Below are 13,354 nucleotides of genomic sequence, written 5' to 3'. Positions count from 1 at the left end.
AAGCAGGAAGATCAAGAGTCAGAGATAGGCTTGGGAAGAAGAAAGAAGATGAGACTACATATATGAATGCTATGTTGGTAAGAGAGCCCCAAACCTGTCCTTGGCATAGACAGATAATTTCTGTATATATAATCAAGTTCTACACCGTCTTTTCAGACCAAGTTCACAGCATAATGGAAAATGCCCTTACATCTATTATTTTTACTCTGGCAGTATATATTCTCTTTGGGAACTTGGAGTATATTAACCAGATTTTTTTTCTTTTTAAGTAACATCTTAATCTCACTCCTTGTACTATTACAGTTCTCACAAATTACAGAAGCAGCATTTCTCTTTGATTATAATTTTGCCCATCTTCCTTCCCTGAACTCAGGACTTCGGCAACATTTGAATTAGAAGTCTATGTCTTATTGGTTCCAGAATCTATATAATCATAACACAGTTTCTAGAGAGACCAGGAATGATAGGTAAAGAATCATGAAGTACTGTACACACACACACACACACACACACACACACACACACAAGGATTGCCTATTATGTCTATCAACTCTGTAATTTGTAAAACAAAATCAGGTGTAAACTTCTATGTCAGGGTGAAAAAGCACAAATTTTCTTTGAAAATATACAAAATTAAGCAAAAGGAAAACTAAGCATACTGAGAGAGCTTTGACAGTTGTCAACAGTACTTCTTAAAGTTAGAAAGAGCAATCATGTCCCTGAGACTCTATGAGGTATCAGTGCCACAAAGCAAGATATCGGTGGTCTCCACACTAAACATGGGAGGAGGAAGAAGGTTTGAAACATGGAGCAAAGCAGCCTGGAGTGGGTTTTGAATGTGAACATTTTTGCTCATAGATTAGTAGATGGAAGAAATCTAGAAAAAAATAGATTTCACAAGAAAATCTCATGACTGTTTCTGAAAACATATGACCCTCTCTCTCTGGCTTTCATTTTCTCACTTCTGATAAGCAATTTTTATGGGAAACGTTTTATTTCCCTTTTAGCTCTACTATCACAAATACAACAATGCAAGCATGATAAGAAATGGAAGCTAGCACTCTCAGAGTAACAATTAAGAAAGACAGGAGAATGTGGCAGACCAAGGAACTTTTCTTCTTCTGTCTAAATGTGGCAGCTGCTATTTAACTCCAATCTATGTTTGTATAAACACAGAGCCACTGTTGTCATATTGTTCATTATTTTAAAGAAACCAAAAATATGGACTTAATTAGAAATGTATGAATTATAAGTGTTGGGAATGACCATTAACTTTTTTAAAAAAATTGCAGACCAGAAGAATTCAGGGTAAACAAAACTTCCCTAACAGTAAATATTAAGATATCAATTTGCAACTGCTACCTGCAAGTCATAAGATAATTAAAAGGACACGAAACCTATCTGATTTTACTGCAAAATTGAACACAAAGTAGTTCCAAGGACATATAATGCTATGATTTAAGGATGACTGAAATGAGTGAGAGAGCTCTTCCCTACAAAGAATTTCCACTTCCAAGTAGAATGATGTCAAATGATGTCAGTGATTTTTTCCTCTTCCAAAGTGTCCATCGATCTAATCACTATAGTTCAAATCTAGCAAAACGGCGATTCTATTACCTGATGCTACATGATGAGCTGAATATTTACACAGAATTCATCCACTCCATTGACATTTTAATTACTCACTTGACAAAATGACTCATTGGCACACTTGATAAGAAGCATGCACACCTACCTGAAGAAACCATAGAGTAATGTACATTTATCACGTGTTATTTCAGGCAGCCAGTCTTTGAAAGCACGTTTCACTGAGAAATGAAAGGTGAAGGTCTAAAGCAAAGAACTCTCTTATCCAATCAATTATTATCATATATGAAATGTTGACCTGATGTCCCTTATTCGTAACTGATTGCTTAACAAAAATAAAAAAGAGACAAATTTATTTCCTTCCTGAGTAAAGTAAATCTTTGTTTTAGTACAAGCAGGCAAATCAGTAACCAAATAATAAATGGAGAGTTAAATAAGGGTTTATCATCTGCTTCGTTTACCAATGGTTGCTTACTCTCCGATGATTCTAAACTTTCAGTGACCATACTAATAAAAACAGCTCCCCCTGACAAATTTACAGGCCAGTTTTCAAAAGCAACACATTGCCACTTCCACACTAGCCAATGAGCCTTCTTACATTGCAATGTTCCTATTCAACAAGATTAAGAAGCACAAATGCAGAACAATGTTTTCTGTGACTGTGAGGGAGCATTATTCAACACTAATGGCAAATATGTTTACACATTGCCAGCAATTGCAACTCCAAGCTAAAGCTATAAATGTTGGACTAACTTCCAATGTAGTACTTATGACAGGTTCCCCTTGAGAAATAATTGCAGTCTTTATATATGCCTGTGATATAAAAATACAGCTTGGGAAATGTATGTTCCTTTAGGGTTCAGCAAAATTTTGAATCAGAATATCAGTGAATGAGAAGGATTACTCACTCCAATTCTATGCCCTGCATAGCAGTAGTATGCAAAACTTAAGAGTCAGGCTGCTGAATGCCAGGCGCGGTGGCTCAAGCCTGTAATCCCAGCACTTTGGGAGGCAGAGGTGGGTGGATCACGAGGTCAGGATATCGATACCATCCTGGTTAACACGATGAAACCCCATCTCTACTAAAAATACAAAAAAAATTAGCCAGGCATGGTGGCGGGCGCCTGTAGTCCCAGCTACTTGGGAGGCTGAGGCAGGAGAATGGCATGAACCCAGGAGGCGGAGCTTGCAGTGAGCCGAGATCATGTCACCGCACTCCAGCCTGGGTGACGTAGCGAGACTCTGTCTTAAAAAAAAAAAAAAAAAAGGGCTGCTGTGAAAACATGAATATTTCTTTCAGTGAGGGAACTTTCCCGTACATCTTATGCTCCCTTTTATTGTTTCTGAAATCTAGCCATTATGCATGAACTGCATCAAGATCACCGTAAATATTGGCAAGTCGATCAAGACTGTTTTCTGAAGCAGGTATTGATGACATTGGTTGAGCTAAGAATACAAAATATATTCTGGCATAGATATTGATTGTATTAGTTGAATTCAGTGTTTACTTTTCATGAAGTTATAATAATGACTATGCTACTACAGCTGTTAAGAGAAAAAGATTCCGGTAAAATTTAATGAATAAATAGATGAGTAGTTTGCTAATTCATAGTTAATAAATAAGTTTTTTTTCTCCAAAATGGAAAATGATATTTCTCTGGATATTTTTTCATAACAGATTAGCTAGGGCTTCCTTGCCACTACAATACTTAAAAAGCAAAAGCTGAGTAAATCAAGGAAGTTTTTGGTATTTCATGACATCAAATAATAAGGTCAACTGATTTTTTTCACCAAAGTTACTAGTGTTAGACACAATCTACTTAAATTGAGTGGCAATTTAAACTGTACCTTCATAACACTAAAATAGCAGATCAACTCGACAAGAAAAGTATAATCAAGCAGACTGGACTCACACATATTTGACTGATTGATAGAACTTTTCACTTTTAGCCTTTCATTTCAATGTCTTAGAGTCTTGCCAACAACTCCTAAAACCCCAAAACCTGTACACAAAGAAAAGCGAATGTTCAACATGAGAAGATTTGACTTTTGCTCTATGATCACCCAGAGATTAAATGTACCATTGAAACCACTGGATGCAGCTTCTCCATTCCTGTCCTTCAAATTATATCTTTTTAATGGGCTCCGTCACACTCAACAGAGAGCCTGGCCAGCCCATGGTAGAGTTGGAAAACACACAAAGACATTTTTTAAGTATCCTCCAAATTCCTGATCAAGAGCCCATCACTTTTCTGATAACAACCCCCTTCCCTTCATATGTTGCCTTCCAGGTGACTAGTGGTGTCAGTGCCATACTCTGCTCAGCCCCGTATTTCTCAAAATTCAAGATCAAAATACTTTCTCAACCTTGAGAAATTCAGTGCTTTAAGTCATTATCACTTGTGAAAAATATATCAAACTATTTGAATCTATAAAGCTAAATTCTGCTAATGACTTACATTCTATACAACTGTTACACTTTATCCCAGGAGTCTTTGATACAAACCAGTGGCCAGTGAGAAGACATTCGCATTACAATTAGGCTGAGAGAAAATTGTTTGTTGTGGAGACTAGGTCCTTTGAGCGCACTTAGTATATGGAGGGTTGACTCTGATTCTCGAATTAAAAATATTACTCAAGGGTAAAAATTCTGCACCTCAGAATCGTCCACATACCTTTTCAAATATAGATATCCCAGGGATTCTGACTCTGTGTGGCTAGAGTAATAACCAGACACTTACTTTTCTTTTTCAATAAAAGTACCAGAGATAATATTGAGGCACAGTAACACAATTGAGTACCACTTGGACAAGATTCTGGTTATTAGATCATTTCTGAGGTCCATTCTTTAATTAGGTTTCTCTGCTATGAAGCAAATCATTCCTCTCAATCATAAGAGAGAAAAAATTGCAGTAAGCTATTTCTCTCAGTCTTTTTTTGGGCACCAAAATGCATATGCAGAGATTTTCAGTAGCAAACACAATGATCTGTCAGGGTTTAAATCCAGATTTCCTTTTTCTCCTAACACTCCCCATTAATGAATGGGCAGCAGAGCCCTAGATGACTCTGCTCCATTACTGAAATGAATAGGCAGGCCTCATAAAAAGCATCCTTAGCCAAGCCATTCATATTGTAAAAACTAGTTCCCTATGGACTGCAAAGTACATGTCCCTTTCGATTAGAGCATCCTGTGTGGCTTTCATGTGTATGGGTGACTAATTAAGAGAGCTCATCATTGCTGTCAATAAAACCGCTCTCCTTGACAACTTGGCAAATCTTAACAAGAGCATTTCTGCCATCTAGTGTTCTAAGCCAGCAAACAATACTCTTAGCACCTGGAAGGGCATAGCTCTTATCTGTCAAGCCTAAATGAGTTTTTAGTTTCTGTTGCCAAGGTCAATTCAGAACTTCTTGGGGGAGGTAAGGAAAAATAATATTTCTGGGAAAAAAACCTTGTACAATATTACTCTCACTCACTCAATGAACTTGGACTCCAATGAAGTAGATCATTAACATCATGATCCATTTTTGTGACCCACATTCTGATTAAATTTGGCTTCATAAAATAAACTTCTAGAATATCAAATGTCCTTAGAGCCTCACCCATGCTGTCGGCAGCAGTATGTAATTTGCACATGAAGCTTGTAAACCCGAGAATCTTGGCTCTGCTTTGTAATGTAATGGAGGTTTCCCAGTAACAATAATTTGATTTAATGTTCAACAAGAGGTTAACAGTGAGGACTACAGTATTTTGGTGCTGAAATTCACATTTCACAAAATACAATTCACATCAAAATGCTCTTTCCATATAAAAAGCCTCTGGCTCACAGTTCAGGAGGCTGAACATCCCTATCTCTCCAAGAAATAATGACAAAAGCACTTAATCTCTCACCTTGGGTTCCCCAGCTGGAAAAATGATAAGCCTGAAGTTACTCTCAAATTCAAGGAAGTGGTGAGAAATAGTTCATACACAAAAATTTTGAATTAAAGAAGATATGCATGTATTGTGGGCTGTACCAATGCCCTTTCTCCAGCCAGAAGAAGAGTCATAAAACTGTTTATTATTATTATTATTATATTATTATTATACTTTAAGTTCTACAGTATATGTGCACAACGTGCAGGTTTGTTACATATGTATACATGTGCCATGTTGGTGTGCTGCACCCATTAAATCATCATTTACATTAGGTATATCTTCTAATGCTATCCCTCTCCCATGCCCCCACCCACTCAGTGCTGAAACTCCCATTGCAGAACCCTCCTGGACATTCCAAGTGACAGATTGCCTACCACCTCCAGAGACCACTGATCCCATTCTAGGATGCCTCTAATATTAAATAGCTTTGGCACCTAATGAGCTGAAATTATCCCTCCACCTAATACATGCACCCAATGCCTTCCAATATCGGGTGCTGGCCCTGGAGTGTGATGTTCCACTTCCTGCGTCCAAGTGTTCTCATTGTTCAATTCCCACCTATAAGTGAGAACATGCAGTGTTTGGTTTTCTGTCCTTACAATAGTTTGCTGAGAATGATGGCTTCCAGCCTCATCCATGTCCCTACAAAGGACATTAAATCATCCTTTTTTATGGCTGCATAGTATTCCATGGTGTATATGTGCCATATTTTCTTAATCCAGTTTATCACTGATGGGCATTCGGGTTGGTTCCAAGTCTTTGCTATTGTGAATAGTGCTGCAATAAACATACATGTGCATGTGTCTTCATAGCAGCATGATTTATAATCTTTTGGGTATATACCCAGTAATGGGATGGCTGGGTCAAATGGTATTTCTAGTTCTAGATCCTTGAGTAATCACCACACTATCTTCCACAATGGTTGAACTAGTTTACAGTCCCACCAACAACATGAAAGTGTTCCTGTTTCTCCACATCCTCTCCAGCACCTGTTGTTTCCTGACTTTTTAATGATTGCCATTCTAACTGGTGTGAGATGGTTTCTCATGGTGGTTGTGATTTGCATTTCTCTGATGGCCAGTGATGATGAGCATTTTTTCATGTATCTGTTGGCTGCATAAATGTCTTCTTTTGAGAAGTATCTGTTTATATCCTTCACCCACTTTTTGATGGGGTTGTTTGATTGTTTCTTGTAAATTTGTTTAAGTTCTTTCTAGATTCTGGATATTAGCCCTTTGTCAGATGGATAGATTGCAAAAATTTTCTCCTATTCTGTAGGTTGCCTGTTCACTCTGATGGTAGTTTCTTTTGATGTGCAGAAGTTCTTTAGTTTAATTAGATCCCTTTTGTCAATTTGGGTTTTGTTGCCATTGCTGCCATAAAACTGTTAATGGGAAGAGAGATCACGAGGTAATGAATTCAAAGCCAAAGGAGTCTAAGGGTGACAACCAGGGTTTCTCTTGATCCATACAATTTCACTTTTCTTTATTAGAGATTTGAAAAATAATAACTACAGCTAATGATTGTCATCATAAGAATTTGTTCAACCATTATTATGCGAGTATTCTATACTTGACCTTTGCACTTGAGATCATCATTTACCAAAAACGACAATAAGGCTAAATAACATCAATTGAGCATCTAGTATTTGCCAGGCATTGTGGCATACATACAAATCTCATTTATTACAATGATCTTGAGAAGCAGGCATAATTTCTTTTCATTTACTAATGAGGAATTTAACATTGATAGAAGTAGCTACATCAAGATAGCACAGCCAAAAAAATGATAGAGTCAAAATTAAAGTTAAGTTCTGTTCGATGCCAAAGATCCATTCCAAAATCCTGTAGTTTTCCAATATTCATGAAAGATGAAAAGAGCATCCAAAATCCTAGCTCCTTCCTCTCCTCTTAAATTCCATTCATTTTTTGCTCTATGAGCCAATTGTCTCTTTAGCTCTAGTTGCCAGAAAAAATGTTCATGAAGATTTCCAAGTTAAATAATAAGTCTCAAATATCAGACACGATTGATTTTATGTTGACAAAAAACAATACTTTCCTGATTTATACATATCATGACAAGAAAACATACAAAATATTTTCAATTAATGCTAAGATTTTATCAAAAGCTTTTCCTACATTATAACTTTCATACTTTGTCACTTTCTTTTTTTTTTTTTTTTTTTTTTTTTTGAGACGGAGTCTCGCTCTGTCGCCCAGACTGGAGTGCAGTGGCCAGATCTCGGCTCACTGCAAGCTCCGCCTCCCGGGTTCACGCCATTCTCCTGCCTCAGCCTCCGGAGTAGCTGGGACTACAGGCGCCCGCCACCACGCCCAGCTAATTTCTTTTTGTATTTTTAGTGGAGACGGGGTTTCACCGTGTTAGCCAGGATGGTCTCGATCTCCCGACCTCGTGATCCGCCCGTCTCGGCCTCCCAAAGTGCTGGGATTACAGGCTTGAGCCACCGCGCCCGGCCTACTTTGTCACTTTCATACATTATAACTTTCATACTTTTTCACTTTCATACATTATAACTTAGGCCAAATCAATTCTGCCCAAGACTAATTTTTTAAAATACTTATTTTATCTATCACTTAAAATGCTCCAAGACCTTCAAATTCAAACTGATTAAGCACTTGAGGTAATCCTCAAACCAATTCTTATTTGTTTTTGAGACAGAGTCTCGCTCTGTCACCAGACTCGAGTTCAGTAGTGCGATCTCGGCTCACTGCAACTTCCGACTCCCTGGTTCAAGCGATCTCCTGCCTCAGCCTCCCAAGCAGCTGAGATAACAGGCACGCACCACCGCACCCAGCTAATTTTTGTATTTTTAGTAGAAACAAGTTTCACCATGTTGGCCAGGATGGTCTTGTTCTCCTGACCTTGTGGTCTGCCTGCCTCGACCTCCCAAAGTGCTGGGATTATAGGTGTGAGCCACCGCGCCTGGCCAAACCAATTCTTGTTTGCCAGGCAGCCATTCTTACTCTGTATTCCGTGAACTTTCCTTTCAAGTCAGCCTCATTTATTAACTTATCAGAACATATCTTGCTTACTCTTCTCCGCTACTTTGCTTAGGAAATTCCCCAGGTCTGGAATAACCTTCCCTATCTGGTACGTGTGTCCAGATGCTCCCAATATTTCTAGACCCAGCTTTAGCCCCATCTCTTTGTGAGGGCTTCACCATCTTGTTAGTTCTCGATACTCACCCTGTACTATAATATCCCACAGCTCTTAGTTTCTTCCTACTCATATGTAGAGCATATTTTATGTGTATATATGTTTATTCCATTTTACTATAAGCAAAAATCTTATGCTTTGGGGCAAAGGTCCAATTCTGTTCCACACAGCATTATAGTTATTCAGCATCTACTCAGATATAGGCACAATTTAGAATACTTCGTGTTCTAATTTAAAGTATATTATCTGACAAAGGGCCTAAAGTAGGTGATTAGAAAATATTGGCAGAAGAAAGAAAACTTTTTTGAAGACATGCTATGATCTAGGCACTGCAGTAGACATTTTTATATAATTTATCTTATTTAATCCTAACCACAGCCCTAGAGGTAAAGTTGGGTTCTTTAAACTTTTGTAGATGATATTGATATTATAAAACTGTAAACAATTCTCCAAAGATGACATGTGTGCAGGAGTTAGTATCAAACCTATAGTTTCCATTTCTGAAATCTATGCTTTTTTTCTTCACTGTAGTAGAGTTTTCTTGTATTTAGTCTCAGAAAAACAATCTTTTGAGATTGTCATATGCCTGAAAAGGCCAGAAGAGAAATAATGTAGATTAGTAAGAGTTACCAAGAAAATCTCTTGTTGAGCAAAACTCAAGCTCTCTAAACAAATACTTGCTTTTAAAGAGTTTTTTTTTTTTTAATTTTTGCCACTAAACACTCCCCTAAATTATCAACAAGATTATAGTACTTTATTTTAATACAGTAATTTAAATTTAGTTGTAATTTTTTCTTTAAATTTTAAGGATATATTCAGTGCTTAATCAACCATTTCCCATGGATTTACTTATATCAATTTTTTTACCCATATGAATTGGACAGTTTCTGTGCAACAGACACACCTCCAATGTAACATTAGATTAAATTCCAGTTTAGCTAAGGATTTAAAGCAGGATAAATACACAGGGCAGGAACGGCTATACCTTAGCCTAACGTAGCTTCCCTTAAATCCCAAGTCTCTATCTGAGCCACAAACAGGGGTCAATGACACTGCTAGTAGAATCTCAGCTGGATGAGAAGTTTATTTCTTGTTCATCTACCTGACTTGGTGCCCTATTTGGGCTGCTCCCTAACTCTCTGACTTCTTGTTGGGTCACTAATGGGAGGTGTTGGCAGGGAGGGGATCATAAAGTAGAAAGAAAAAGAAGAAGGCAATTTGGATATCATCACCACTCTGCCATCTCCTCCCACACAGCAGCATTCACTTCCTGCGCTCCTGCAGTTTGGCAGCAGCTGCTGGGGGGTCGGCTTCCATGGCTTTTTCTCTGTGTCTTTCAGCTTCCACTGTCTCTTTGCCCCTTCCTCCCTGGCTCCAGCAGCTGGGTGTCTCACTATGTCTTGTTCATTCCTTGAACCATGCTCACAGATCTGTAAATAGCTCCTTTTTTTTTTTTTTTTTTTTTTTTTTTTTTTTTTTTTTGAGACGGAGTCTCGCTCTGTAGCCCAGGCTGGAGTGCAGTGGCCGGATCTCAGCTCACTGCAAGCTCCGCCTCCCGGGTTTACGCCATTCTCCTGCCTCAGCCTCCCGAATAGCTGGGACTACAGGTGCCCGCCGTCTCGCCGGGCTAGTTTTTTGTATTTTTAGTAGAGACAGGGTTTCACCGTGTTAGCCAGGATGGTCTCGATCTCCTGACCTCGTGATCCGCCCGTCTCGGCCTCCCAAAGTGCTGGGATTACAGGCTTGAGCTACCGCGCCCGGCCAATATCTCCTCTTTAATAAACCATTGTTAATTTAAATCTTCTCAGTTAACCCTCTTGCTTCCTACCAGGCCATTGATTTGATATATGTAATTAGAACAAATTATGAACTACAACCACTTTTATTTCACTTTTGGTTGTTTCTGTAGCTTCAAATTTATACCCAGAATCTGAAATGTAAACATTTATAATTCATGTTTTTACAACCAAATTATTTCCCAAATGCCACAAACTAACTATATTCTCAGTCCTGGCTCAGAATTACTTCAGTTCTTCATAAAAAATAGTTTCTTTCTTTCTACCTGTACATAAAGACCAACAAAACCCATCAAAATAAATATGTCTTTGAATTACAGATGCTCATATCTAAGTCAATCAAAAGAGAGATTTCTTGCATTTCCAGTTTGAAACAGACTAAAAGTATTACATGTTTTTTAGGAACTGAATATTTTCCTTTTCCCAGTTTTGTTCATTTTTGGCCTTCATCTTTATGGCTTCTTTGGAATTAGTTTCAAGTACACCTTGTATCGTATACACTGGCTAGATTAACTAGTTTGTTCCTCTGGATCAAAATAGTTTGGAGAGGGAGGAGGAGTAAGGGAGGTTGTGGTTAAGGATGGGAGAGGCTACATCAATAATTAATACAAAGCTAACACTTAGTGAAATACCTATTACTGTGTAATTACTAAGTAATTACCATTGCTTTCAAAACACTGTATATTTTTAAGTCATATAATCCTGAAACTAACATGAGATCTTGTTATTGGCATCTTGCATCTGAGGTGAGAAAGACAGGAGAGGAAAAAGAACATTTTCCTAGGTCCGACAGCAATAAATAACACTGCTAGGACTTGAATTACACAGCCTGCAGGCAGGTCTAAAATCAAGGCTTTTAATCACAGCACTTAAATGCTATTCAGATATTAATGCTTATGTTCTCCCTTCTCTGCTTGCTCATTTCAGCAAAACAGAAAATAAAAATAAATACAGTCAACCCTCCACATCTGGGGGTTCCATGCCTGTGGATTCAACCAACCATGGATCAAAAATGTTCAGAAAAAAACTGCATCTGTACTGAACATGTACAAACATTTTCCTTGTTGTTATTCCCAAAACAATACAGTATAACAATGATTTGCATAGGATTTACATTTTATTAGGTATGATAAGTAATCTAGAGATAAGTTAAATTATATCAGAGGATAATGGTATGTTATATGCAAATACCAGCCATTTTATATCAAGAGCTTGAAAATTCCTGAATTTTGGTATTCACGTGGCATCCTGGAATCAATCCTTCACGGATACCAAGGGACAACTGTAAATAAATGTATCTGATCATACTACCATTTAAACTGAAACAAAATAAAGCAGAAATACACCTCTGAAAAATAAAGCCATTTTAGAAATGTCTGACCTATTATCAGTGGTGGCATAAATGCTCCTGAAACCTGGTTCCTGAAAGCAGGCTCTTTGCTATGGTGAGAAAAAAAAAAAATCCCAAAATTATTTTTGGGTCACCATTTATGTTACAAGCCTAGGATGGCTGCCACGGCTTTAAATGTGTATACACCATTGTCTCTCAGACACAATATTTTTCCTGGTTATAAGATATGACCTACACCATTGTATAATAGTTGCAATTCCTTTCTACTAGTTAGGACAATATTTGTAACAATTTTGACAGTATTGGTATTTAGAGGTTGATTGCAACATTTATACACATTATACCATGCCAAGCAATTTAATGTAAAAGTTTAAAAAAACAGTATGTACTAAGTGCTTAACCCAACATTTTCTTTGGTTTCAATTCATTTATAACGTACTTTTTAACCCATGTGGTTTCCCAGCAGACAAAATGTGTTCCTGCTACACAACACCCTTAAGGGAGCTTGAGGGTAACTGAGGAGCTCCAGGGTTTGGTCAGTGGTTCACACACCTGGCTAAACATCAGAACAATCTAGGCAGAGTTCCACAAATACAAGTTCCCAGGCTCTACCCTGGAGCTTCTGATTCTAGTTCTAATGAAGCTCCGAAATTTGCAATTTTTTATCTCCCTAAACAATTATGATGGTTTGTCAGCATGAAGATTTCACCTGTGAGAGGATATGAACAGTCTACGAACTTCCAATTAGCCTGGAAAATATTTATTTTTATGAAGTTCATTGATCAGATCATTGAAAGGACTTATATGATCTCACAGAGTATAGAAGCCAAAGGATAGCATGCGAGAGCAGGAAGATAATGCCGGCAAGCAACAGGGCCCTCAGATTCTCCCAGACATAGCTCTTCAGGGTCATCCTTATGCCCGCAAAGAAATACTTTGTCTTCAGATTAGGTGACAAGATTTGTACAAGAAACCTTGGTTTAGGGGGAGCTCCCTAACAATTTGCTTATATAGACAAGAAAGCTGTCTAGCTAATTATGCTGGTAAAAACCATCAATAATTAAGCTGGGCCTGAGTGCCACCTTAGGAGGTTCAAAGTTTAAATTACACTCTATAAATGATTATTTATTCCACTGCCCTGATCTTGGCCAAGAGTCAGCAGTTGATTTCCATGTTCCCCAGAGATAAGCACAGGGCTGTTCTAGTCCAACTGCAAATTAACTATATCCTATACAATTCTATAGATCCAATTCTCCCTACATGTGCAGCCCTGAAGTACAGGGTTGAGTGCAGTTAAAGGAGATCTGTACATGAGCCAGGGTCAATCTAGGGCTTTAGCAACAGGTGGACCCTAATATTTAATCCTAACTTGATTCTTAGGTCTATTTATCATTGTCAAATTTCTGCTTACATTACCTCTGTTTTCACATAATGTCTACATTTTTTCCATTAGGACCCTTAAAATATGAATCACAGTTATTTTACCTTCCATCTCTAAGTCCAACATTTCTGTCATATCTGAGT

At 37.8% G+C, this 13,354-nt stretch overlaps 1 long non-coding RNA gene across 1 annotated transcript in view; it reads right to left on the bottom strand.

Moving 5' to 3' along the window:
- Positions 1-13,354, bottom strand: part of LOC105481147 (uncharacterized) — a 293,709-nt gene that overhangs the window by 245,998 nt on the left and 34,357 nt on the right. The window lies entirely within an intron of this gene.

Source organism: Macaca nemestrina, chromosome 9, assembly GCF_043159975.1.
Source record: "Macaca nemestrina isolate mMacNem1 chromosome 9, mMacNem.hap1, whole genome shotgun sequence".
Taxonomy (NCBI): Eukaryota; Metazoa; Chordata; class Mammalia; order Primates; family Cercopithecidae; genus Macaca; species Macaca nemestrina.
This window is presented reverse-complemented; position numbering and strand designations above follow the sequence as displayed.